The sequence below is a fragment of the Bos taurus genome, chromosome 23 (genome assembly GCF_002263795.3).
Source record: "Bos taurus isolate L1 Dominette 01449 registration number 42190680 breed Hereford chromosome 23, ARS-UCD2.0, whole genome shotgun sequence".
In the NCBI taxonomy this organism is placed as follows: domain Eukaryota; kingdom Metazoa; phylum Chordata; class Mammalia; order Artiodactyla; family Bovidae; genus Bos; species Bos taurus.
This window is the reverse complement of record NC_037350.1, coordinates 1,481,149-1,506,880: the sequence shown is the minus strand read 5'-3', so window position 1 is coordinate 1,506,880 and position 25,732 is coordinate 1,481,149.

Genomic DNA, 25,732 nt, shown 5'->3' with positions numbered 1-25,732 from the left:
TGTTCTGTGAGAAAAGTCTCTTCTTTCACTTTATAAAAGAAATATCATTAACTACAAGGAATGATTCACTTGCTTTTTTTTTTTTTTTTTCAGTGTGATCACTTTGTTATGAGTAAACATTTGATTTGACTGGCTACAAGGATACATGCTTACACTTAACATAAAAATTAAGTAAGGAATAATTTACTTGTAATCATTGTCCCTCTGAATCTCTCAAAAGTTTTCTTGGAGAATCTCTCTTAACAATGAGAGATTCTGGCATACAAATCTATTTACCTATGTGCTGTTCTTAGTCACTCAGTCATGCCCAACTCTTTGTGACCCCATGGACTGTGGCCCGCCAGGCTCCTCTGTCCATGGAATTCTCCAGGCAAGAATACTGGAGTGTGTTGCCATGTGCTCCTCCAGGGAATCTTCCCTACCCAGGGGTCGAACCCAGGTCTCGTGCACTGCAGGCAAATTATTTACTGTCTGAGTCACCAGGGATTTTTATGAATATGTAAACTCCAATTAAGATCACAAATGTTTTAATGTGATTCTTGTATTATCTTATGCTGACAAGATTTGTAAATTCGTGCTTGTGTTTAATAATGTGCATATTTAAACATGAACATATAAATGCAGGCCACTATTAGTTAACAAAGTTTTTAAATGATAAAAGCTCAATAGTTAGAAGAAAACGGATATCAATCTGGTTTAAAAGAAGCTGGGCACTCACTTATGGCCTGCTTGGTTGCCCAGAGAGCACAGGTTGTGTTTAGGACCAGAACATGCTTAGTTCTGTATGGCTACTGACTTCTTATTTTGCGGTTTCTAACAAAAGCTCCCTACTTCTGAAAAGAGCATAAATTTTTAATAATTATCACATGCCACTGTGCTAATTTTGAATATTCTTAGACTAACAAAGATTGGAATAAATCCTTATTTCTATTCAGGTGAGTTTTTATGAGTTATATTCATAGTTTACATTGCAATGATTTTCTGTCTACAAATTCAGAATAATACACCTGATTGACTTTTTACCCGCAAGCTATTTTAGGAGATTACCATTTGGCCATTGGGTAGCAATGAGTTTTACTCTTTCAGCTTCACAGGGAGGGAAGCTAGATGTAGCTGGATATGTTTGGTATTTCAGTTCAGTTCAGTTCAGTTCAGTCACTCAGTCGTGTCTGACTCTTTGCGACCCCATGAATCTCAGCAAGCCAGGCCTCGCTGTCCATCACCAACTCCCGGAGTTCACTCAGACTCATGTCCATCGAGCCAGTGATGCCATCCAGCCATCTCTTCCTCTGTCGTCCCCTTCTCCTCCTGCCCCCAATCCCTCCCAGCATCAGAGTCTTTTCCAATGAATCAACTCTTCGCATGAGGTGGCCAAAGTACTGGGGTTTCAGCTTTAGCATCATTCCTTCCAAAGAAATCCCAGGGCTGATCTCCTTCAGAATGGACTCGTTGGATGTCCTTGCAGTCCAAGGGACTCTCAAGAGTCTTCTCCAACACCACAGTTCAAAAGCATCAATTCTTTGGTGCTCAGCCTTCTTCACAGTCCAACTCTCACATCCATATATGACCACAGGAAAAACCATAGCCTTGACTAGACGGACTTTGTTGGCAAAAACTGTCTCTGCTTTTGAATATGCTACCTAGGTTGGACATAACTTTTCTTCCAAGGAGTAAGCGTTTTTTAATTTCATGGCTGCAGTCGCCATCTGCAGTGATTTTGGAGCCCAGGAAAATAAAGTCTGACACTGTTTCCCCATCTATTTGCCATGAAGTGATGGGACCAGATGTCATGATCTTCATTTTCTGAATGTTGAGCTTTAAGCCAACTTTTTCACTCTCCACTTTCACTTTCATCAAGAGGCTTTTTAGCTCCTCTTCACTTTCTGTCATAAGAGTCGTTTCATCTGCATATCTGAGGTTATTGATATTTCTCCCGGCAATCTTGATTCCAGCTTGTGTTTCTTCCAGTCCAGCATTTCTCATGATGTACTCTGCATTTAAGTTAAATAAGCAGGGTGACAATATTCAGCCTTGATGTACTCCTTTTCCTATTTGGAACCAGTCTGTTGTTCCATGTCCAGTTCTAACTGTTGCTTCCTGACCTGCATACAGATTTCTCAAGAGGCAGGTCAGGTGGTCTGGTATTCCCATTTCTTTCAGAATGTTCCACAGTTTATTGTTATCCACACAGTCAAAGGTTTTGTCATAGTCAATAAAGCAGAAATAGATGTTTTTCTGGAGCGCTCTTCCTTTTTCCATGATCCAGCAGATGTTGGCAATTTGATCTCTGGTTCCTCTGCCTTTTCTAAAACCATCTTGAACATCAGGAAGTTCACGGTTCACATATTGCTGAAGCCTGGCTTGGAGAATTTTGACCATTACTTTACTAGTGTGTGAGATGAGTGCAATTGTGCGGTAGTTTGAGCATTCTTTGGCATTGCCTTTCTTTGGGATTGGAATGAAAACTGACCTTTTCCAGTCCTGTGGCCACTGCTGAGTTTTCCAAATTTGCTGGCATATTGAGTGCAGCACTTTCACAGCATCATCTTTCAGGATTTGAAATAGCTCCATTGGAATTCCATCACCTCCTCTAGCTTTGTTTGTAGTGATGCTTTCTAAGGCCCACTTGACTTCACATTCCAGGATGTCTGGCTCTAGGTCAGTGATCACACCATCATGATTATCTGGGATGTGAAGATGTTTTTTGTACAGTTCTTCTGTGTATTCTTGCCACCTCTTCTTAATATCTTCTGCTTCTGTTAGGTCCATACCATTTCTGTCCTTTATCGAGCCCATCTTTGCATGAAATGTTCCCTTGGTATCTCTCATTTTCTTGAAGAGATCTCTAGTGTTTCCCATTCTGTTGTTTTCCTCTATTTCTTTGCATTGATTGTTGAGGAAGGCTTTCTTATCTCTTCTTGCTGTTCTTTGGAACTCTGCATTCAGATGCTTATATCTTTCCTTTTCTCCTTTGTTTTTTGCTTCTCTTCTTTTCACAGCTATTTGTAAGGCCTCCCCAGACAGCCATTGCTTTTTTGCATTTCTTTTCCATGGGGATGGTCTTGATCTCTGTCTCCTGTACAATGTCACGAACCTCATTCCATAGTTCATCAGGCACTCTATCTATCAGATCTAGGCCCTTAAATCTATTTCTCACTTCCACTGTATAATAGTGAGGGATTTGATTTAGGTCATACCTGAATGGTCTAGTGGTTTTCCCTACTTTCTTCAATTTAAGTCTGAATTTGGTAATAAGGAGTTCATGATCTGAGCCACAGTCAGCTCCTGGTCTTGTTTTTGTTGACTGTATAGAGCTTCTCCATCTTTGGCTGCAAAAATTATAATCAATCTGATTTCAGTGGTATATATTATATTTTAAATAAGTTCATTGTTATTATGATCTATGGGAAAGCCAGTCATGTTAAATAAAGGAACCAAATTTTCTCTGGGCATATTATGTAAATATAAAATTTATTTGAATACATAGATCAAAAATTTTAAGATTAGTGGATGCATACATATGTTCATGTGTAGCCTGGTGTGGTGACTAAGTTTACGTAGTATATGCTGTTTCATGGTTTAAAATGTCTTGGGGGACTTCACTGGTGGTCCAATGATTAAGAATCTCTCTTCCAATGCAGGGATCACGGATTTGATTCCAGGTTGGGGAGCTAAAATCCCACATGCAGCAGGGCGACTAATCCCAGGCTCTCAGGAGACCACGTAGCACAACCTGAGAAGCCTGTGTGGTATAACAGAGATTTCACATGCCACAGTCAAGACCCGACATAGACAAATAAATAAGTAGATATTTACAAATAAATAAATAAAATGCCTGTTTGGACTGATGGCCTTTGTGATGTTCAGTTTACTTGGTGAGTCAGAAGGTTCTATAATTTATCAGTATCCTCACTGTGATACATTATTGTTGTCAGAGTAATCTAAAGATTTATTCAATAGTATAGTATCACAATAATCCATAAAATAATTCTCTTACCTTCCGTTCTAAATACTGTTTGTTACCATAACAAATTAACCAGAATCATTTAGGCTTGGAGAATGATGGCCTCACTAAATCAAACCAGGATCTGCTCCCCCATGTGCAGTAGAAACAGTCTACTGACCCTAGGTTAGGTTGTGGTGAAGGAACGTGCAGTGCTTACTATAAAGTGACACACGTACTGAGGTCCAGGACAGTAAGTGCTGAAAAAATAAAATACGTCACAGGTTTCAGGAAGGCATTTTTAAAGGCTGGGTGAGGAGGGGCATCCCAACTCATGCACAATTCTCTGATTGCCTGATGGTGAGGTAACAGGGAGGTGTCAGACTTCAGTTCAGTTCAGTCACCCAGTCATGTCCGACTCTTTGTGACCCCATGGACTGCAGCACACCAGGCTTCCCTGTCCGTCACCAACTCCTGGAGCTTGCTCAAACTCATATCCATTGAGTCGGTATGCCATCCAACCATCTCATCCTTTGTCATCCCCTTCTCCTCCTGCCTTCAACCTTTCCCAGCTTCAGGGTCTTTTTCAATGAGTCAGTCCTTCGCATCAGGTGGCCAAAGTATTGGAGATTCAGCTTCAGCATCAGCCCTTCCAATGAACATTCAGGACTGATTTCCTTTAGGATGGACTGATTTGATCTCCTTGCACAGGAGTTCACATCCTTAGGATACCAATCCTTAGTCTCCAGGTGACCTGGGGTTTAGTGTTCAAGGTCATCAGGAGTTAACTTCTTCCATTTGGTGGAACTTTCCACATCCTTAAAATAACTCAGGGAATGTGCACCAGATATTGTTATCTGGGTACTTGATAGAAGAGCTACAGCAAAGAACATGAGGGATAGGTCTGTCCTGGAAAGGTCCCATGGGGTTCTACTTGGTAGAAACCTCAAGAAAGGACTGCCAGGAACCTTTGGATATCCAGAGCTGCAGTATCAGCTCCCCTGGATGCTGCCACCACCAAGAGCACCCCACAAGTGTAGATGAGGAACTGAGTCAGAATTTTCAGAACTTTTAGTCCTGAGGCAGATACTTCACAAAAGTAGGCTACTAGCTAACCCAAAATCAACTGAGTGAGAATTAATCATATAAAAAAGTGAAATTTGTGAGGAAGAGCTTGTGAGCTTATTTTTAATGTAATCCGTTTTATTGCTAACAGTCTATTTTCTGATGGGTATATGAAAAAGTCATTTTCTTTTTTATCTATCTATAATTCTTAATGTAATTGGCTCTGTTTATGTAAAGTGAAGTGAAACATTCTTTGAGTGATTTGTTAACTCATATGACCATTTGGAATTCAGGGAAAATATCTTAATATTAGCGCTGTAAAGATTTTGAGAGACTGAGTGATAAAATCATGGTTGATTACATCATCTCCACAAGGCCGTTCTTCATAATTCATATTCTTTAACACCTATTAATATCCCTCTGAACTATTAGGGTTCTCAAAACATAATTTGAAGAAAACTACAATAGGTTTTACCTGGTTCTAGATTTTCAGATATTTTTCCTTCAGCTTGGATTGGTTCTTAACAAGCTCCCTTTTACTTAAAAAAAAAAAAAAAGGATTTAGGAATAATTTCAGCTTCAACATCCAATATTTAGTCAGAGAATCACTATAAAATGCAATTATGAACTGTTGGTGGGCTCAAACTGGTGCTTGTCCAATTCCAACCTGTAGACATATTACAGTTTGGCTTAAGCAGCTTTAAAGAAACATTGACCCAGTCTTGAAAAATCAAGAGATTCCAAACAAAAATACTCACTTCTGGCACTACAGGATAAACTGGAACATTTAGGATGTTAGGAATGCCTCCCTCATGGCAACACTGGGTGGTTGCTAAGTCTTGCTACCTTGTACAGAAGGAGAGCTGAACAGAGCCTCTGCTGCCTTCCAACCCTTCTGTTACCTGCTTGGCCCCTGGAGTTTATAGTCCCTGATTTCATGGCAATTGACCTTCAGTTTGTTCCTAAACATGAGTCTCCTCTCAAAAAATGTGAAAGATTCAAAACAGAAAAATATATGAAGCTAAGTTCATAGCCTTGTAGAGACAATGAGTAAATAAAGGCACAGTTTCCACTTTCTAGACAATGAACAGTATTATAAATATGTCAAATTTCTAATATGACACCCACTTCAACCAGTCAAACACTTGATAGGTAGGAAGAGAGTATCACAGCATTGTAAGGAAAAAAAAATCAGCAGCACTACAAAGTTTTTAAAAATATGTTCTCTTTATGTTGCATAATGGCAGAGAACTGTGTAAGCAGCTCTGTCCCTTTCCTGTTATCTTATTTCAGTCAGTCAGTTCAGTCGCTCAGTTGTGTCCCTTTCCTGTTATCTTATTTCAATCAGTCAGTTCAGTCGCTCAGTTGTGTCCTACTTTTTGCAACCCCATGAATCGCAGCACGCCAGGCCTCTCTGTCCATCACTAACTCCTGGAGTTCACACAAACCCATCAAGTCAATGATGCCATCCAGCAATCCCATCTTCTGTCATCCCCTTCTCCTCCTGCCCCCAATCCCTCCTAGCATCAGAGTCTTTTCCAATGAGTCAACGCTTCGCATGAGGTGACCAAAGTATTGGAGTTTCAGCTTTAGCATCAGTCCTTCCAAAGAACACCCAGGACTGATCTCCTTTAAAATGAACTGGTTGGATCTCCTTGCAGTCCAAGGGGCTCTCAAGAGTCTTCAACACCACAGTTCAAAAGCATCAATTCTTCAGTGCTAAGCTTTCTTCACAGTCCAACTTTCACATCCATACATGACCACTGGAAAAACCATAGCCCTGACTAGGCAGACCTTTGTTGCCAAAGTAATGTCTCTGCTTTTTAATATGCTATCTAGGTTGATCATAACTTTCCTTCCAAGGAGTAAGCATATTTTAATTTCATGACTGCAATCACCATCTGCAGTGATTTTGGAGCCCCCAAAAATAAAGTCTGACACTGTTTCCACTGTTTCCCCATCTATTTCCCAGGAAGTAATGGGACCACATGCCATGATCTTAGTTTTCTGAATGTTGAGCTTTAAGCCAACTTTTTCACTGTCCTCTTTCACTTTCATCAAGAGGCTTTTTAGTTCCTCTTCACTTTCTGCCATAAGGGTGGTGTCATCTGCATTTCTGAGGTTATTGATATTTCTCCTGGAAATCTTGATTCCAGCTTGTACTTCTTCCAGTCCAGCATTTCTCTGCATAGAAGTTAAATAAGCAGGGTGACAATATTCAGCCTTGATGTACTCCTTTTCCTATTTGGAACCAGTCTGTTGTTCCATGTCCAGTTCTAACTGTTGCTTCCTGACCTGCATATAGGTTTCTCAAGAGGCAGGTCAGGTGGTCTGGTATTCCCATCTCTTTCAGAATTTTCCACAGTTTATTGTGATCCACACAGTCAAAGGCTTTGGCATAGTCAATAAAGCAGAAAGAGATGTTTTTCTGGAACTCTCTTCCTTTTTCGATGATCCAGAGGATGTTAGCAATTTGATCTCTGGTTCTTCTGTCTTTTCTAAAACCAGCTTGGACATCTGAAAGTTCACTATTCATGTATTGCTGAAGCCTGGCTTGGAGAATTTTGAGCATTACTTTACTAGCGCGTGAAATGAATGCAATTGTGCAGTAGTTTGAGCATTCTTTGGCATTGCCTTTCTTTGGGATTGGAATGAAAACTGATCTTTTCCAATCCTGTGGCCACTGCTTAGTTTTCCAAGAACCTTATTTCAGTTCCCCTTAAATCTCAATCATAAAAATGAGATCACTAGGTAATATATAACCTAATTCCTGACTTCTGCTCTATCATACATACATAAAACCTCACCTAACCTATTGATTTTTTTACTCTAGATTAAAAGAAATAGGAATGGGGGATTAAGTAGTTTAAGTATGACTAGTTCTATACCCAGGGCATCCTCCTTAGCAATCCTGCAGGCAGACTACATGGACAAAACAATATCTGAAGAAATACCATGGAGAGCCAGCTAGCCTCATGCAATGGTAAATGACACAGAGTTTGACTTCCTGTCTCCATGAGTCACTGAGGTTTGTTCTCCATTTTCCCTTTAAAAACTGTCATGGCTGGACAGAATCTCCAGAGTTGGTTTTGGGGACAGGAGTCTGCCCTCTCCCCAGATTGCCAACTTTTCTGACTAAAGCAACTTTCCTTTCAACCAACCCTTGCTTCTCAAGCATTCTGAGTGGTGAGCAACCAGACCTAAGTTTAGTAACAATATAATGAAAATGTACACATATTCTTTTTTTATTTAATGCATTTTTTTTTTTACATTACTCTAATGAGTCAGACCCTGTGTGCTGGGACATAGTTTATGACATGATCCTAGAGTTGCTTGACTGTGTGTATCTGGAGATGAACAAGAAGGGAACGTGGACAAAAATAATTGCTGTAATGTTCATTCAGTTTTTCTGTAAAATGGCTCTAGTAGTACTTAGTTGTCTTTAACTTCATTTGAAAGAATTTTGTTAAACTGTATTGTGATAATTGTCATATCAGTGTGCATTTTAAAAAAGTGGATCTTACCTGATGTGATTACTTCTACAGAGTTTAACTGGAATTCTTCCATAAGAAAGATTTGTTCCTTCTCTCCCACTGTTTTATTCAATGATATCACTCAAGCCTCATGAAAATTTCTTTTCTTTTTTTTTTTTTTTTTGCATTATAATCTTCTATTATGATGATCACATTGTTTCAGCTGTTCCACCTTCTGCAGTTAGAAGCCCTCTCAGATCGACTTCTGTGGCCATTTGACATAATCCTTCAGGCTTTATGCTTTGCATATGTGTTCACTTCCACACTTTGTATCACTGTCAGACAATGGTGCTAGCTCGTCTTGTATTTTCCCTGCTTCAGTGCTAGAATCAACCACTTCTTCATGACAGTGATGCTCGTATTAGTTTCTTGGGACTTCTATAGTATGAGCCCACAAACTAAGTGGCTTAAAGACAATAGAAATTATTCTTGCACAGTTCAGAATGCTGAAATTGAAGGGCTGTGTCCTTGCCAGCTACATGCTTCTTTTCCCACTTTGGGCAGTTGCCAGCCATTCTGCTTTTCATGGTTTACAGCCACTCACTCTGGTTTCTGCCTGTGTCACCCCATGACCCTTCCTTCTACATGTCTTTCCATGTCCTCTCCTATTCTCGTTTCAATGAAGGGGCATCAGTCATTGGATTTAGGGTTCACTCTAAATCATGGATCATAGCCTTGCCATGCCAAAGGGGCTTGCATAGTTCAATGAAACTATGATCCATGCTGTGCAGGGCCACTCAAGATGGATGGGTCACAGTGAAGAGTTCTGACAAAATGTAGTCCACTGGAGGAGGAAATGGCAACCCACTCCAGTATTCTTGCCTGGAGAACCCCATGAATAATATGAAAAGGCAAAAAGATATGACACTGGAAGATGAGTGCAGCCATGAAATTAAAAGATCCTTGCTCCTTGGAAGGAAAGCTATGACAAACCTAAGCAGCACAACAGAGATATCACTTTGACAAAAAGGCTCTGTATAGTCAAAGCAATGGTTTTCCCAGTAATCACATATGAATGTGACAGTTGGACCATAAAGAAGGCTGAATGCCAAAATATTGATGCTTTCAAATTGTGGTGTTGGAGAATACTCTTGAGAGTCCCTTAGACTGCAAGGAGATCATACCAATCAATCCTAAATCCTAAAGGAAATCAGTCCTGAATATTCAGTGGAAGGACTGATGCTGAAGCTGAACCTCCATTACTTTGGCCACTTGATGCAGAATTGACTCATTGGAAAAGACTGATCCTGGGAAAGACTGAAGGGAAAAGAAGAAGGATGAGATGGTTACCTAGCATCAATGACTCAATGGACATGAATTTGAACAAACTGGGTGATAGTGGAGACAGAGGAATCTGGTGTGCTGCAGTTCATGGGTCACAAAAAGTCAGACAGGACTTAGTGACTTAACAACAGCAACAACTAATTCAATATGACCCCATTTTAATTAATGGGATCTGCAAAGACCCTATTTCCAAATAAAGTGGTTGAGGTTCTGGGTAGAAATGAATTTAGAATGACACCACTCATCTCACTACATATTCAGAAATCAAAATCTGTGCATTGCATTTTAAAAGGAAAAAATCATTGTGTGTATATGTATAATATACATATAATATATAAAAATATAAATTAAAATGTGATATTTTATGTTACAACTCTCTTAATAACTGCATTGCTTTATCCCTTTGCTTTACATTTTATTTCCAAGTCAAGTAACTTCCTTAGATATACTACTGAAAGTATATTTAACCTCAATTTTAAATATATAAATTCCAAAATATCTTTCAGAAATCAAATCTTATAGTAGAAATAATAATGATGTTGTTAAAGTTCATTTTGCATCTTTCAGATGGCCAGAGGAAAGTTAAAATCATAAAATTTACATTACTTTCAATTGACATAATGTAACTTCAATTTTAATGTCTAAATTGTAAAATTCTTGAAAGATACAGCATAGGTACGCTATAGTAACACAATGCATCCACCACCCACTTTACCACATAGCTTGGTCATTTTTGCAACACGATTTTTTAAAAGAAAACTAAATTCCTCAAAAAGAACTAAAATTGAAGACCCTTTTAAAATAGTGTATATTCAAATTATTGTCTAAAGCTATAATCATATTTTCACGAACATTATTGTTTTCATATTTATGTAAACGACACTATGGTATGTTTACTACTTTTCCATTTTCTTTTATTTTTCAATATTCATCTATGTTAATAAATATAGTATGTTTTAGTAGCTATATTTTATACATAAATATAGAAAAATATAGAATAATTGACTATTAATTCATTTCTCTATTAAACCAAATTTAGGTTGCTTCTTTTAATATTAAAATCATTCTTCAGTTGATATCTTTCGATATATTTCAGCTGATTCTTATTGCATGTGGATGAATAGCTCTAGTAATATTCTTGCATACTTGCTTACTAGCAAGGTAGCAAGACTTTGCTTCTCTGAATCTATGCCTATTTGGTATTATCTCAAATATAGGCTGTTTTACATCTACACCATATATATTTATATTTTTACCATTTGATAGATTTGAAATTATATCTCATGGACTTAATAAATATTTCCTTATCTTCTAGTAATATTGACCTTGCAAAATGTTCATTGACAACTCAGAGTTTTCATTGGTCATTTACCTGTTCAAATCCTTGACTCCTTTTAGTTATTCTTTGTTTTTACTTTTAGAAACTTTAATGCATTCAGACAGTAAATCTTGGCTAGTTATAGGCAAGGTGAATGTAATTTTGCAGCTCACAGCTTTGTTTTAGCTTTTTTTTTTTAATAACACAAAGATTCTACATTTCAAATGTGTTGAAATTAATTGTGTTTTTCATTTTCTGTTTTGTGTATATAGATATGTGTGTTTTTGTGTACAAATAATTATTTTAAAAATTATCATGAGGTCATATATTCTTTTAAATTACATCTAGATTATATTTTTACAAAATAAAAGGTAATTATTCTTTTATAGTTTTTTTTTTTTTTTTCCATTTGGACAGCCAATGTTTCCAACATTATACATTACATAATCTATCCTCTCTTGAGTGATGTGGTTGTAAAACCTCTACCTCTTGTATATTCTGAATCCATATATCTATATGTGTTTGCTTCTGGTGCCACCTCTTCATTCCCATTTCTATATTTGTTTATTTTAATTTCTACCTATTTGGTTACTTACTACATCAAGTGTTCTCTTTTCACTTTTCTGTATGGGCTGTATAATGTACTGGTTTACCATGTAATATTTAGAGTTTGCAAATCAGAATTCAGCTCTCAATATCATCCTTGTTTAACAGTATGGTACTAGTAAGTTACTTACACTTTCTGTGTCTTAATTTCTCATCTACAAGGTAAAGGTATTAATGGTTCCTGTGCTATAGTGTTCTTTCAAAAAGCACATGTGTTCATTCATGTAAAGCACCAGAATTGTTCCTAGAAAATACTTAATAATTAGTCATTATTCAAAATTGTCTTGATTTATCTTGGTCTTTCACTCTTTGTTAATTTTATTTATCTATTTATTTTTAATTTAAATTTATTTATTTTAATTAGAGGTTAATTAATTTACAATATTGTATTGGTTTTGCCATACATCAAAATGAATCCCCCACTGGTGTACACGTGTTCCCAATCCTGAACCCCCCTCCCACCTCCTTCCCCATACCGTCCCTCTGGGTCATCCCAGTGCACCAGCCCCAAGCATCCTGTATCCTGCATTGAACCTGGACTGGCTATTCATTTCTTATATGATATTATACATGTTGCAATGCCATTCTCCAAAATCATCCCCCCTCACCTCTCCCACAGAGTCCAAAAGACTGTTTTAAATATCTGTGTCTCTTTTGCTGTCTCACATACAGGGTTATCGTTACCATCTTTCTAAATTCCATATATATGCCTTAGTATACTATATTGGTGTTTTTCTTTCTGGCTTACTTCACTCTGTATAATTGGCTCCAGTTTCATCCACCTCATTAGAACTAATTTAAATGTATTATTTTTAATGGCTGAGTAATACTCCATTGTGTATATGTACCACAGCTTTCTTATCCATTCATCTGCTGATGGACATCTAGGTTGCTTCCATGTCCTGGCTATTATAAACAGTGCTGTGATGAACATTGGGGTACATGTGTCTCTTTGTAAATTTTAAAGTCAGCATTCCAAATAGCTTAAAAACCCTATCCAGATTTTTAATTGAAATTTCAATGAATTTATAGAGTAATTTATATTTTCTAGCTGATTCTGTAAAACAGTTTTGCTTGGACAACATTAATTTCTAACAACAAGTTGTGATAGATACGTATTATTCCTGATAGACAATACGTTGTGAAAGTTGTTTTGCAAAACTTCCTGATTATAAAGTAATTATAGAATTTTTTTTTAAATAGAAGAGTAACTTAACAATCATGAAAATTATTCCCTAATGCTGCAAATGGCTGACGCTTGCTTGGTGTGTCACTGGAGCCTAAATCACTACAGAAATGGTGTCTTTTATCAAAACAGATTTGTTGTAGGACCTACTCTGTAGCACAGGTAAGTATACTCAATATTTTCAATAATCTGTAAGAGCAAAAAATCTGAAAAATAATATGTATATGTACACACACACATATATGTGAGAAAACATATATACATACATATATTTGAGAATATATATATGAAAAGTGAAAGTGAAAGTAACTCAGTCATGTCCAACACTTTGCGACCCCATGGACTGTAGTCCATGGAAGTCTCCGTGCCAGAATACTGGAGTAGGTAGCCTTCCCCTTCTCCAGGGGATCTTCACAACCCAGGGATTGAACCCAGGTCTCCCACATTGCAGGCGGATTCTTTACCAGCTGAGCCACAAGGGAAGTCCAAGAATACTGGAGTGGGTAGCCTAGCCTTTCTCCAGGGGATCTTCCCAACACAGGAATTGAACAGAGTCTCCTTCATTGCAGGTAAATTCTTTACCTGCTAGGTAAAGAAGCTAGGGCTGATATATATATATATATATATATATATATATATATATATACACACACACACACACACACACACATATATATACATACACATACACATATACATATATATATGTGTGTGTGTGTGTGTGTGTGTGTGTGTGTATATGTATATGCCAAATACATTACTTAAAATATTTGGTGCTATAACACAGAGAAACAATATCTAATTCATAATCTTTTCATAAGAAAGAAAACATGATAAGGGAAAATACGGGCAAAATTATAATTATTGTGGAAAATTCTTAAAGAGTTGGGAATACCAACCACCTTACCTGCCTTCTGAGGAATCTGTATGCAGGTCAAGAAGCAATAGTTAGAACCAGACATAAAACAGCAGACTGGTTCCAAACTGGGAAAGGCTGTATATTGTCACCCTGCTTATTTAATTTATATGCAGAATACATCATTGGGAATGCCTGGCTGGATGAAGCATAAGCTGAAAACAAAATTGCCAGGCGAAATACCAATAATCTCAGATCTGCAAAGGACAGCACCCTTATGGCAGAAAGCAAAGAGAGACTAAAGAGCCTCTTGGTGAAAGTGAAAGAGGAGAGTGAAAATGTTGGCTTAAAACTCAACATTCAAGAAACTAAGATCATGGCATCTGGCCCCGTCACTTCATGGCAAATAGGTGGGGAAACAATAACAGACTTTTGTTTTCTTGGGCTCCAAAGTCACTGCGGATGGTGATTGCAGCAATCAAATTAAAAGACGCCTGCTCCTTGGAAGAAAAGCTATGACCAACCTAGACAGCATATTAAAAAGCAGAGACATTAGTTTGCCAACAAAGATTCATCTAGTCAAAGCTATGGTTTTTCCAGTAGTCATGTATGGATGTGAGAGTTGGACTATAAAGGAAGCTGAGCGCTGAAGAATCGATGCTTTTGAACTATGTGAGCCCCTTGGACTGCAAGGAGATCAAACCAGTCAATCCTAAAGGAAATCAGTCCTGAACATTCATTGGAAGGACTGATGCTGAAACTGAAACTCCAATACTTTGGCTACCTGATGTGAAGAACAGACTCATTTGAAAAGATCCTGATGCTAGGAAAGATGGAAGGTGGGAGGAGAAGGGGTCGACAGAGGGTGAGATGGTTGGATGGCATCATCGACTCGATCCACATGAGTTTGAGCAAACTCTGGGAGTTGGTGATGGACAGGGAAGCCTGGCCTGCAGTCCATGGGGTAGCAAAGAGTTGGACATGACTGAGCGACTGAACTGAAGAATTATAAACATTGAGGCTACTTAAGTCTAGAAGCCATTTTGTTTTCTTTCCTCTTTTTTTCCTTCTCCTTGCTACTCAGGAAGAATGGAATGCAATCTTGGGGAGGCAGTTTATGGCCTTCCGCCCTGATATATAGAAGGGAGTTTGGAGACAAGAAACCAGCCAATCTTAAGGAAGCTGGACCACTGGGAAGAAGATTCCTCAGAAGTCCTGAGTGAGCAGAAGAGGGAGGCATCAGGGGGCTACGGAGTTAAATCATATAAAGTCGACCTTTCAACCATGTGTGGTAACAGGACTGAGCCACTGCTTATGTCCAAAGTGCCATAATGTCAACGTCCGGTTGGGACTCAGAGGATTTCCCCAGCCTGGCTCCAGCACCTCATCTGTTAATCACCAGTGAGAGGGGGACGAGTGAGATGGCCCCTGCATCCCATCATCCTGACACACACAACACAGCAGGCCACACAGGAACTCGACTCTGATTGAGACTGTAAGGTGGAAGTGAGCATGTGAGAGAAACGGAATTAAACCTTCTATTTCACTGAGAGGATAGAAAGAGAAGTAAGACAGAAAAAAACAGATAAGACTTAGTAGAATCTGGGAAGCAAAATGTCATAGAAACCAGGAAAAATCAGTTTCCTGAAGGAGAGTTAAAATATCAAATGCTGCTAAAATCAAGTAGAATTAGAACCAGAATTTTGCTTAAGAAACTTTAAATGAAGGCATCTATAACTAAACTTGTTCAAAGTATCGTGTATTTTTTCTAGGTTAGAATGATCTCTTGTTTTGTACCCTTTTAGTCCATCCTATTTCACCATATAGAATGCACATTATTTAGCTATCCTATCTCTGCATATGGATAAGATGCATCCAACGAGATACATTTTCCTAAAAAGAAGATCTAACTATATCTCTTGCTTATCCCTTCAAGGTTACCCTCTACTCACAGTGTAAAGTCCAATATTCTTAGGATAATATGTAAGAATCTATATACATTCAATAGAATGAATTCTAATTTTTTCTAAATTTAGAATTCTAAATATTTAAAATCAAATAATTCTAAATATTTAAATAATCATTAATCTTGTATTTTTAAATTAATTTTTAAATGCATTATTCTGGTCAGTCATCTTACAAAGAACTTAACACACTTATTTTTCTCTTTTATATCATGCATTGTGTTAAGATGTCTGTTTAAGATCTGTCCTTTCAGTACACTTGATTAGAAGAATCATATCACTCAATTGGGTTTTTAAGTATCGTGCATATTTATGTAAGGCCCTGAAAAATGGAGATTACATGTCCTATAGGCATTGAAATTGGTACTGTCTATACTTTCAGAAAGATTTCATGTAAGAGTTCCCTAAAGTATTAAAAAGAAGTCAATGGTACTGGCACAAAGACAGAAATATAGATCAATGGAACAAAATAAAAAGCCCAGAGATAAATCCACACACATATGGACACCTTATCTTTGACAAAGGAGGCAAGAATATACAATGGATTAAAGACAATCTCTTTAACAAGTGGTGCTGGGAAAACTGGTCAACCACTTGTAAAAGAATGAAACTAGAACACTTTCTAACACCATACACAAAAATAAACTCAAAATGGATTAAAGATCTAAACATAAGACCAGAAACTATAAAACTCCTAGAGGAGAACATAGGCAAAACACTCTCTGACATACATCACAGCAGGATCCTCTATGACCCACCTCCCAGAATATCGGAAATAAAAGCAAAAATAAACAAATGGGACCTAATTAAACTTAAAAGCTTCTGCACATCAAAGGAAACTATCAGCAAGGTGAAAAGACAGCCTTCAGAATGGGAGAAAATAATAGCAAATGAAGCAACTTACAAACAACTAATCTCAAAATATACAAGCAACTCCTACAGCTCAACTCCAGAAAAATAAATGACCCAATCAAAAAATGGGCCAAAGAACTAAATAGACATTTCTCCAACGAAGACATACAGATGGCTAACAAACACATGAAAAGATGCTCGACATCACTCATTATCAGAGAAATGCAAATCAAGACCACTATGAGGTACCATTTCACACCAGTCAGAATGGCTGCGATTCAAAAGTCTACAAATAATAAATGTTGGAGAGGGTGTGGAGAAAAGGGAACCCTCTTACACTGTTGGTGGGAATGCAAACTAGTACAGCCACTATGGAGAACAGTGTGGAGATTCCTTAAAAAACTGGAAATAGAACTGCCTTATGATCCAGCAATCCCACTGCTGGGCATACACACTGAGGAAACCAGAAGGGAAAGAGACACGTGTACCCCAATGTTCATCGCAGCACTGTTTATAATAGCCAGGACATGGAAGCAACCTAGATGTCCATCAGCAGATGAATGGATAAGAAAACTATGGTACATATACACAATGGAGTATTGCTCAGCCATTAAAAAGAATTCATTTGAATCAGTTCTAATGAGGTGGATGAAACTGGAGCCTATTATACAGAGTGAAGTAAGCCAGAAGGAAAAACACCAATACAGTATACTAACGCATATATATGGAATTTAGAAAGATGCTAACAATAACCCTGTGTACGAGACAGCAAAAGAGACACTGATGTATGGAACAGTCTTATGGACTCAATGGGAGAGGAAGAGGGTGGGAAGATTTGGGAGAATAGCATTGAAACATGTAAAATATCATGTATGAAACGAGATGCCAGTCCAGGTTCAATGCACGATACTGGATGCTTGGGGCTAGTGCACTGGGATGACCCAGAGGGATAGTATGGGGAGGGCGGAGGGAGGAGGGTTCAAGAAGGGGAGCACATGTATACCTGTGATGGATTCATTTTGATATTTGGCAAAACTAATAAAATTATGTAAAGTTTAAAAATAAAATAAAATAAAATAAAAAATAAAAAGAAGTCAGAGCCTCCTCTGCTCAGCAGTTATATTTTTTAAATGAATATAAATAAAATAGCAGTTTAGTTTATGCAACCATTTCTGCATACTTAATGTATGCCAACTCATAAGAGGTAACACACTCAGTGGACTGTCAAGTCAGTTTTATAAATTAAAGACCAGATGTCAGATGGTGAAGAATTTACCAAGAGAATGCCATGTGTGCAAATGGCCCAGGGGCTCAGCTAGCGTTTGTGTGTGTGTGTGTGTGCGTGTGTGTGAGATGTTGCTTTAGATTATATTATGCTCAAAATTTTTTAAACTTCTACTGTAAAAGAATATGTTGAGAAATTCAGATTTAATTTTGAATTAACAGATCTGCAAGAATGATTACGGTACTGCATCTTTTGTAATAAACAAAGTACTTTGTTCATTATTTCCTGTATAACTAGAATTACTTTTAATAACTAAGTTTCTTATAAGTAACTAACCTCTTCAATAAAATTTAAGCCAGTGTTGATAGTTTATTTTATACTATTTTAAGGATATCAATGAGATCTCATTTTTATTTTGATTGATTTCTTTAGGGTTTTATCATTTTTTAATACATATACAGCTAAGTTTTGGCACCAATATGCTCACTTTTAAACCATAAAAATTCTTAGATTGAACCATAATAGTAATAAATAATCCATTCATATAAAACAACAATTTTCATTATGGGATGTATAAGAAAAGATCTTAATTTTGTGATAAGTGGTTACATTTTATACTCTTTGCTATTTGTTTCTCTTTAGAGGAACTGTTAGAATTTCAGTTTTAATCATATAATATGGATGTATGTAATAAATATGTGGTGCTTCCCTGGCAGCTCAGAGGTAAAGAATCAGCTTGCCAAAGCAGGAGACCTGGGTTCGATCCTGGGTAGGATGGATCCCCCAGAGAAAGAAATGGCAACCCACTACAGTGTTCTTGCCTGGGGAATCTCATGGACAGACAAGCCTGGCAAGTCACAGTCCATGGGGTCTCAAAGAGTCAGATGCGACCTAGTGACTAAACAACAAAAACTAAATATATGATTATTTCAACCAAATGAACCCTTTAAGTCAGATAAGTAGAAATTGCAGGAAATATCTAAAAGCATGCAATATTGATTCCCAATTTCAGATTAGAAATCTAAAACACAAGTTGCTGAGCTTTTCCTGTAAAGCACGAGATAGTGAATATTTTAGGCTTTACAGGCTGCATAGTCTCTACTGCAGCTCAATTCGGTTGCAGTAAAACATCTATAGACAGCCTTGGAACCAATAGTGTGGCCATGGTCCATGAAACTTACAAGGCAAGCAACAGGCTGGATTTGACCCTCGAGCCATAGCTTGTTAACCTTTGAACTTCAGTGTTCAAATATGCTTCAATTGTGACTGAATTGTCACTGTGCTGTTTTGTTTTTTAATTTTCAGTCTTAATTTTGAATTTTTTGAAACACAGTTGATTTATAATGTTGTGTTAATTTCTGCTTCACAGCAAAGTGACTTAACCAACACATTCTTTTTCATATTGTTTTCCATTTTGGTTTATCACAGGATATTGAATATAGTTTCCTGTGCTATAGACTAGGACATTGTTGTTTATCCATCCTATATATCGATATAGGAGAAGGCAATGGCACCCCACTCCAGTACTCTTGCCTGGAAAATCCCATGGATGGAGGAACCTGGAAGGCTGCGGTCCATGGGGTCGCTGAGGGTTGGACACAACTGAGTGACTTCACTTTCACTTTTCACTTTCATGCATTGGAGAAGGAAACGGCAACCCACTCCAGTGTTCTTGCCTAGAGAATCCCAGGGACAGGGGAGCCCGGTGGGCTGCCGTCTATGGGGTCGCACAGAGTTGGACACGACTGAAGTGACTTAGCAGCATATATTCATATAATAGCTTACATTTGCTAACCCCACTGTTATTTTGGAATTCAATCAATCCTTTCCCAGCAGTATGACTTGATTAGCCAGTTCTCTATATTTCAAATTCTTAAATTTTCTAATGGAAATATCGGTTTTGTAAAAAGGTTTGAAATAATTGCCCACTAATTCACCTAAAGTACTTGGCAGAGGCCATCTTGGCACATGAAAAGCAGTTAATAAACCTTAGTGGTATTATTACTTTTTTCTAAGATTATATATTTTTTTGTAATATAGATAAAATATGTAGGTTTTTTTTTCTCACCAAGATTATATATTACATAATCCATAAGGTATGTCATTTATTCAATTCAACCTAACACAGATATTATTTATTTAGGGATAATTGTTCTTGACATTTTTGTTGCCCAGCAACTTTGGTGATTCCCCTACCCCTTTAGTCTTCTATGTTATGCTACTTAAAATGCTTCAAAGAACTCAAATTATACTACTTTATTTACATTTTTAAATTAATTTTACCACTTTAATTAAATTTTCATTTAGTCAATCAATTATATGTACAAATTTGGGACAGACAAAACAGGTAATGCTAAAGTCCAGACACATTAAGATTAAAGAAAGCCAGATTATGTGCAGAATTTAATTGACCCATATTCACATTAAAACAAGTGATTTCGAGGTTTTCACATGTTATTCACCAGTTATATGGAACAGCAAACTTATAAAGAAATAAATTTGGTGTTCAAAGTAAGGGAAATGAAATATATGCTTTTGATATTTCAAATAGTACAAATTGGCAAAATCTAGGCTTCATAAAATAAAAATATGATCGACAGTTATAAAAATGTCTTAGTGAAATTTTCCTTTACACCATGTATAATATACATATTCATATAAATGTATATATGGCTATATAATTATTTGAATATATTGCATGCATTTATGCCTCAATAAGATTTTTTTCTTAATATATATATTTATTAAAGTACAGTTGAGTTACAATGCTTCAGGTGCACAGCAAGCTGATTCAGTCATACATATATACATACATTACTTTTGAAATTATTTTACATTATAGGTTATTACAAGATATTGACTGTACTATACAGTAAATCTTTGCCACTTGCTGTATATCTATTTTTTTTAATTATAAGTCTAGCATTTGACTCATACTAAATCAAACAAGTGGAATCTAAATGTCATAAAATTTTTAGTTAGGCAAAATTTCATAAATTTTCTAAAATACATATATTATACATATTATTTATATATATGTGTATATAAAAGCTTTTTTACTAAGCTTGATAAGGGTTTTAAAAAAGAAAAACATCAAAAAAGAGAAAAGATGGAGAAGTTGGAAAACATAACCTAAATGATTGGGAGCACTGAATATGAAATAGAAAAAGGTGAAACAAACTGGATTAAAGTAAAGGAACATCATATAATCCAGTTTTTTTTTTTTTTTTTTTTTAATGTGACTGCTCATTAGAGACATATCTGGAGTCCTGGGTTGGGGGCGGGGGGTGGGGGGTGGGGAGGGAAGCAATACCTAGACATTTGTATTTTTCAAAAAAATTCCAAAATAATTCCGATATGCATTTGGATTTTAAAAAGTGATTGCAGGTTTTTCTGATAGTTTTGGTGATATAGAGTTCTATTAATTTTCTGTTGACCAATCATAAGACAATGGTATTGAGTATTAGTCACCTGAGCACAATAGTAAAAGATGTTTATCAGTTTTCAGAATCAATATCCAGACAAAAAATTAAAGATAATTACAACTGCAAGCCATAATGGGAGCATGATTAGCTTAACAATATAAACTAATTACATATAATTTGGGGGTCAAGCAGAGTGATGTGGTATGTGGAAGTGCGTACATGCACATGTTTTAATCTGCCCAGCCAGTCTATGTCTTTTGTTTGGTGAATTTAATCCATTTACATTTAAGGTAATTATCAATATGAGTGATCTTAGTTCAGTTCAGTTCAGTTGCTCAGTCGTGCCCAACACTTTGTGGCCCCATGGACTGCAGCATGCCAGGTTTCCCTGTCCATTACCAACTCCCAGAGCTTGCTCAAACTCATATCCATTGAATCAGTGATGCCATCAAACCACCTCATCCTGTGTTGTCCCCTTCTCCTCCTGTCTTCAATCTTTCCCAGCATCAGTGTTTTTTTCCAATGAGTCAGTTCTTTGCACCAGGTGGCCAAAGTGTTGGAGCTTCAGCTTCAGCATCAGTCCTTCCAAAGAATATTCAGGACTCATTTCCTTTAGAATTGACTGGTGATCCTGTTATCATTTTCTTAATTGTTTTGGGTTTATTTTCGGTAGATAGGTCTTTTCCTTCTCTTGTGTTTCCTGCCTAAAGAAGTTATTTTAGCATTTGTTGTGAAGTTGGTTTGGTGGTGCTGAATTCTCTTAACTTTTGCTTGTCTGGAAAGCTTTTGATTTCTCCATCAAATCTGAATGAAAGTCTTCCTAAGTGTAATATTCTTGGTTGTAGGCTCTTCCATTTCATCACTTTAAATATATCATGTCATTCCCTTCTGACTTGTAGAGTTTCTGTTGAAAAATCAGCTGACAACATGATGGGGGTTCCCATGTATGTTATTTGTCATTTTTCCCTTGCTGCTTTTAATATTTTATCTTTGTCTTTAATTTTTGTCAGCTTGATTACTATGTATCTTAGTGTGTTCCTCCTTGGGTTTGTCCTGCCTGGGACACTCTGTGCTTTCTGGACTTGGTTTTCTATTTTCTTTTCTTTGTTAGGGAAAGAAAGTGAAAGTCACTCAGTCATGCCCAACACTTTGCAACCCCTGGACTGTATAGTTCATGGAATTCTCCAGGCCAGAATACTAGAGTGGGTAGCTGTTCCCTTCTCCAGGGGATCTTCCCAACCCAGAGATCAAACCTGTGTCTCCCACATTGCAGGCAGATTCTTTACCAGCTGAGCGACAAGGGAAGCCCCTTATTAGGGAAGATTTCAGCCATTATCTCTAAAAATATTGTCCCAGGTTCTTTCTCTCTCTCTTCTCCTTGGGACCTCTGTAATGTGAATGTAGGTACATTTAATGTTGTCCTAGAAGTCTCTCAGACTGTCTTCATTTTTTTTTTTTTCATTCTTTTTTCCATATTCCATTGTGCAGCAGTTATTTCTACCACTCTGTCCTCCAAGTCATTTATTTGTTCTGCCTCAGTTATTCTGCTACTGATTCTTTCTAATGTATTATTCATCTCTGTTTGTTTGTTCTTTGGTTCTTCTAGGTCTTTGGTAAACATTTCTTGTATCTTCTCCATTGTTTTCTGAAGATCCTGGATCATCTTCACTATCATTATTCTGAATTCTTATTCTGGAAATTTGCCTGTCTCCATTTTCTTTAGTCCCCGCCCCCCCCCCCCAAGGGGTTTTATCTTGTCCCTTCATCTGTGACATAGCTTTCTGCTTTTTCATCCTGATTAAATTTCTGGTATGTGGTTTTTGTTTCAGCCACTGTGGGACTGGGATTCTTCTTTCTTCTGTCTTCCCTCTGATGGAGGAGGCTAAGGGGCTTGTGTAAGCTTCCTCATGGTAGGGACTGGTGGTGGGAAAAACTGAGTCTTGCTCTGGTGGTTAGGGCCTTGCTCAGTAAAGCTTTAATCCAATTATCCACTGATTATTAGGGTTGTGATCCCACCCTGATAGTTATTTGGCCTGAGGTGACCCAGCCCTGGTGTCTATAGGCACTATGTCTATGGGCATTAACTGTGGTTAATGACGACCTCCAAGAGGGCTTACACCTAGAGGAACCTTCCCAGACTGCTGCTGCCGGTGCCCCTGTCCCTGTGATGAGACCCTGCCATCCCACACCTCCACCTGGAGACTCTCCAACACTAGCAGGTAGTTTTGGTTCAGTCTTCTGTGGAGTCTCTGTGCCTTTCCCTTCTGTCTTGGTGTGTGCAAGATTTTGTTTGTGCACGTCAATACTGAAGTCTCTGTTTCCCCCAGTCCTGTGGAAGTCCTATAATCAAATCCTGTTGGTCTCCCAGGTCAGATTCCCTGAGAATTCTCAGTCCCTTTGTCAGGTCCCCAGCTTGGGAAGCCCCTCTCTAACTCTAGTTCTAGAGGCTGGAAGTCTGAGACCAGGGTGTCATCTTGGTCATCTGAGGGCCCTCTCCCAGGATCAGACTACTCTTGGTATTCTCAGAGGGCTGAAAGACCCTCAATAAACAGATATGTTGTTCATAATCAACCTTTCCCTGATAAGTCATCATCCTACAACACAAGCATGGCTATTAAACTTGCACTGAAGGGTCTTGGGATATTCTGATTATTTATTTATTTTAATATGATATTTCCAATTTTTATCTTGTGTAATCTGGTACAAACCAACTACAATTATACTGTTTTATTTTTAATTTACCTATAGTTTGATGCAGTATGATACCTCATACCCAAGGTTTACTTGGGTATGTTTACTACTTTGTCAGAGAGGTATGACTTCTCAACTTAGTATGAACACCCAGAAATCAATGAATTATCCTATTTCTGCTAAAAATATACTGAGTTTGAAGTATTAGAAGAAAATGAGACTGTTTGCTGAACTCCATAGGTGACTTGTAGGCATCAAAATTACAAACACATTGCTATCAGTATGTATTTTGACTATTGAAAGTTTTACATATTTCAAGATTTTATTTATTTTTATTTTTTTTTTAAGATACTTGATATGGACCACTTTTAAAGTCTTTATTAAATTTCTTACAATATTGCTTATGTTTTATGTTTTGGTTTTTTAGCTGTGAGGTTTGTGGAATCTTAGCTTCCTGAGTGATCAAACCTGTACCCCCTACATGGGAAGGTGAGATCTTAACTACTTGACCACCAGGGAGGTCCTCATAATTCAAGATTTTAAACAAATATTTCAAATTACTTTTGAGAGATTGGGTAGTGAAGACATTAACAAATGTCTACTTGAAATATCTTTTCTTCCCTGTGTATAAATGATTATCATGATTTCACTAATAAAATATCTTAGAATTTTTCCATTTAGCCCATATGTTTAAAAAAAGGAAACAGTAAATTACCAGTGGCCAGGTTATGGATTGGGCAACTCTCATTACTTTTGGTTTATTTCAAAGCCTCAGTCAGTAAGATATGCAAAGAATTACTGAGCAGTCTTTTCTCATTAGAACAACTGTGAGACAGAAATCAACATACTTAAAATACATAAATATTGAAACACATGGTTCACCTCAAATGTTAAAAGCTCTGGAGCTTTACCTGCAAAGACAAACTAAGCTTAACTTAATTGAGAAAGGAGGAAGTAGTTGAAAAACAACGCAGACTTGTTTTTAGAGATAATGGTCAACTTTTATCCCCCTAAAAGGATAAAAATTTTAATTATAATATAGCCTTCCCCAATACAAATCAAAACAAACTCCAAAAGTATCCATTGCATAATTTTATGAGTTTTAAAATATGCTTCCTAAAAAAAAAGTACAGGTAATTTGTCTTGTGGTTTATTGGTGATCCTGAAGATTGTGTTTAAAGATAACATTTTTAAGGAACATGGCAGGCAACTGCTCTAATGTTTACTTATTACCTCTCTGCATAGAAATCAGTCTTTGAATGATAACTTGTGCTTGCATGCTCAGTTGCTTCAGTTGTGTCTGACTCTTTATAATCCTGTGTACTGTAGCCCACCAGGCTCTTCTGTCCATGGGGATTCTGCAGGCAAGAATACTGAAGTGGGTTGCCATTTCCTCCTCCAGGGGATCCAGGAATCGAACTTGCATCTCTTATGTCTCCTGCATTGGCAGGCATGTTCTTTACCATTAGCACCACCTGGGAAGCCCTTCTTGAAAACTTGTAGAAGAAGGCAATTCAGCAAAACTGGTTGAAGTGAATAAAACAAGACAGGGTATAGAAGCAACCAGTGAAGTCAAGGAAGTTTATTCACCACTGAGAAAAGGCAGGGGTTCACCTTCTTTCCCAATAGTACATTGGTGATATATTGGTAGTTTGAAATTGGCCATTGTAGGTCAGAAATGCTACAAATCAAGCTTGCCTTTCTTTTTCTTTCTCTCTTCCTTCTTTCCCCGTATCTAGAGCTGGCTATTACAGATTCACAAGCCACGGGATCAGTCTTGACCT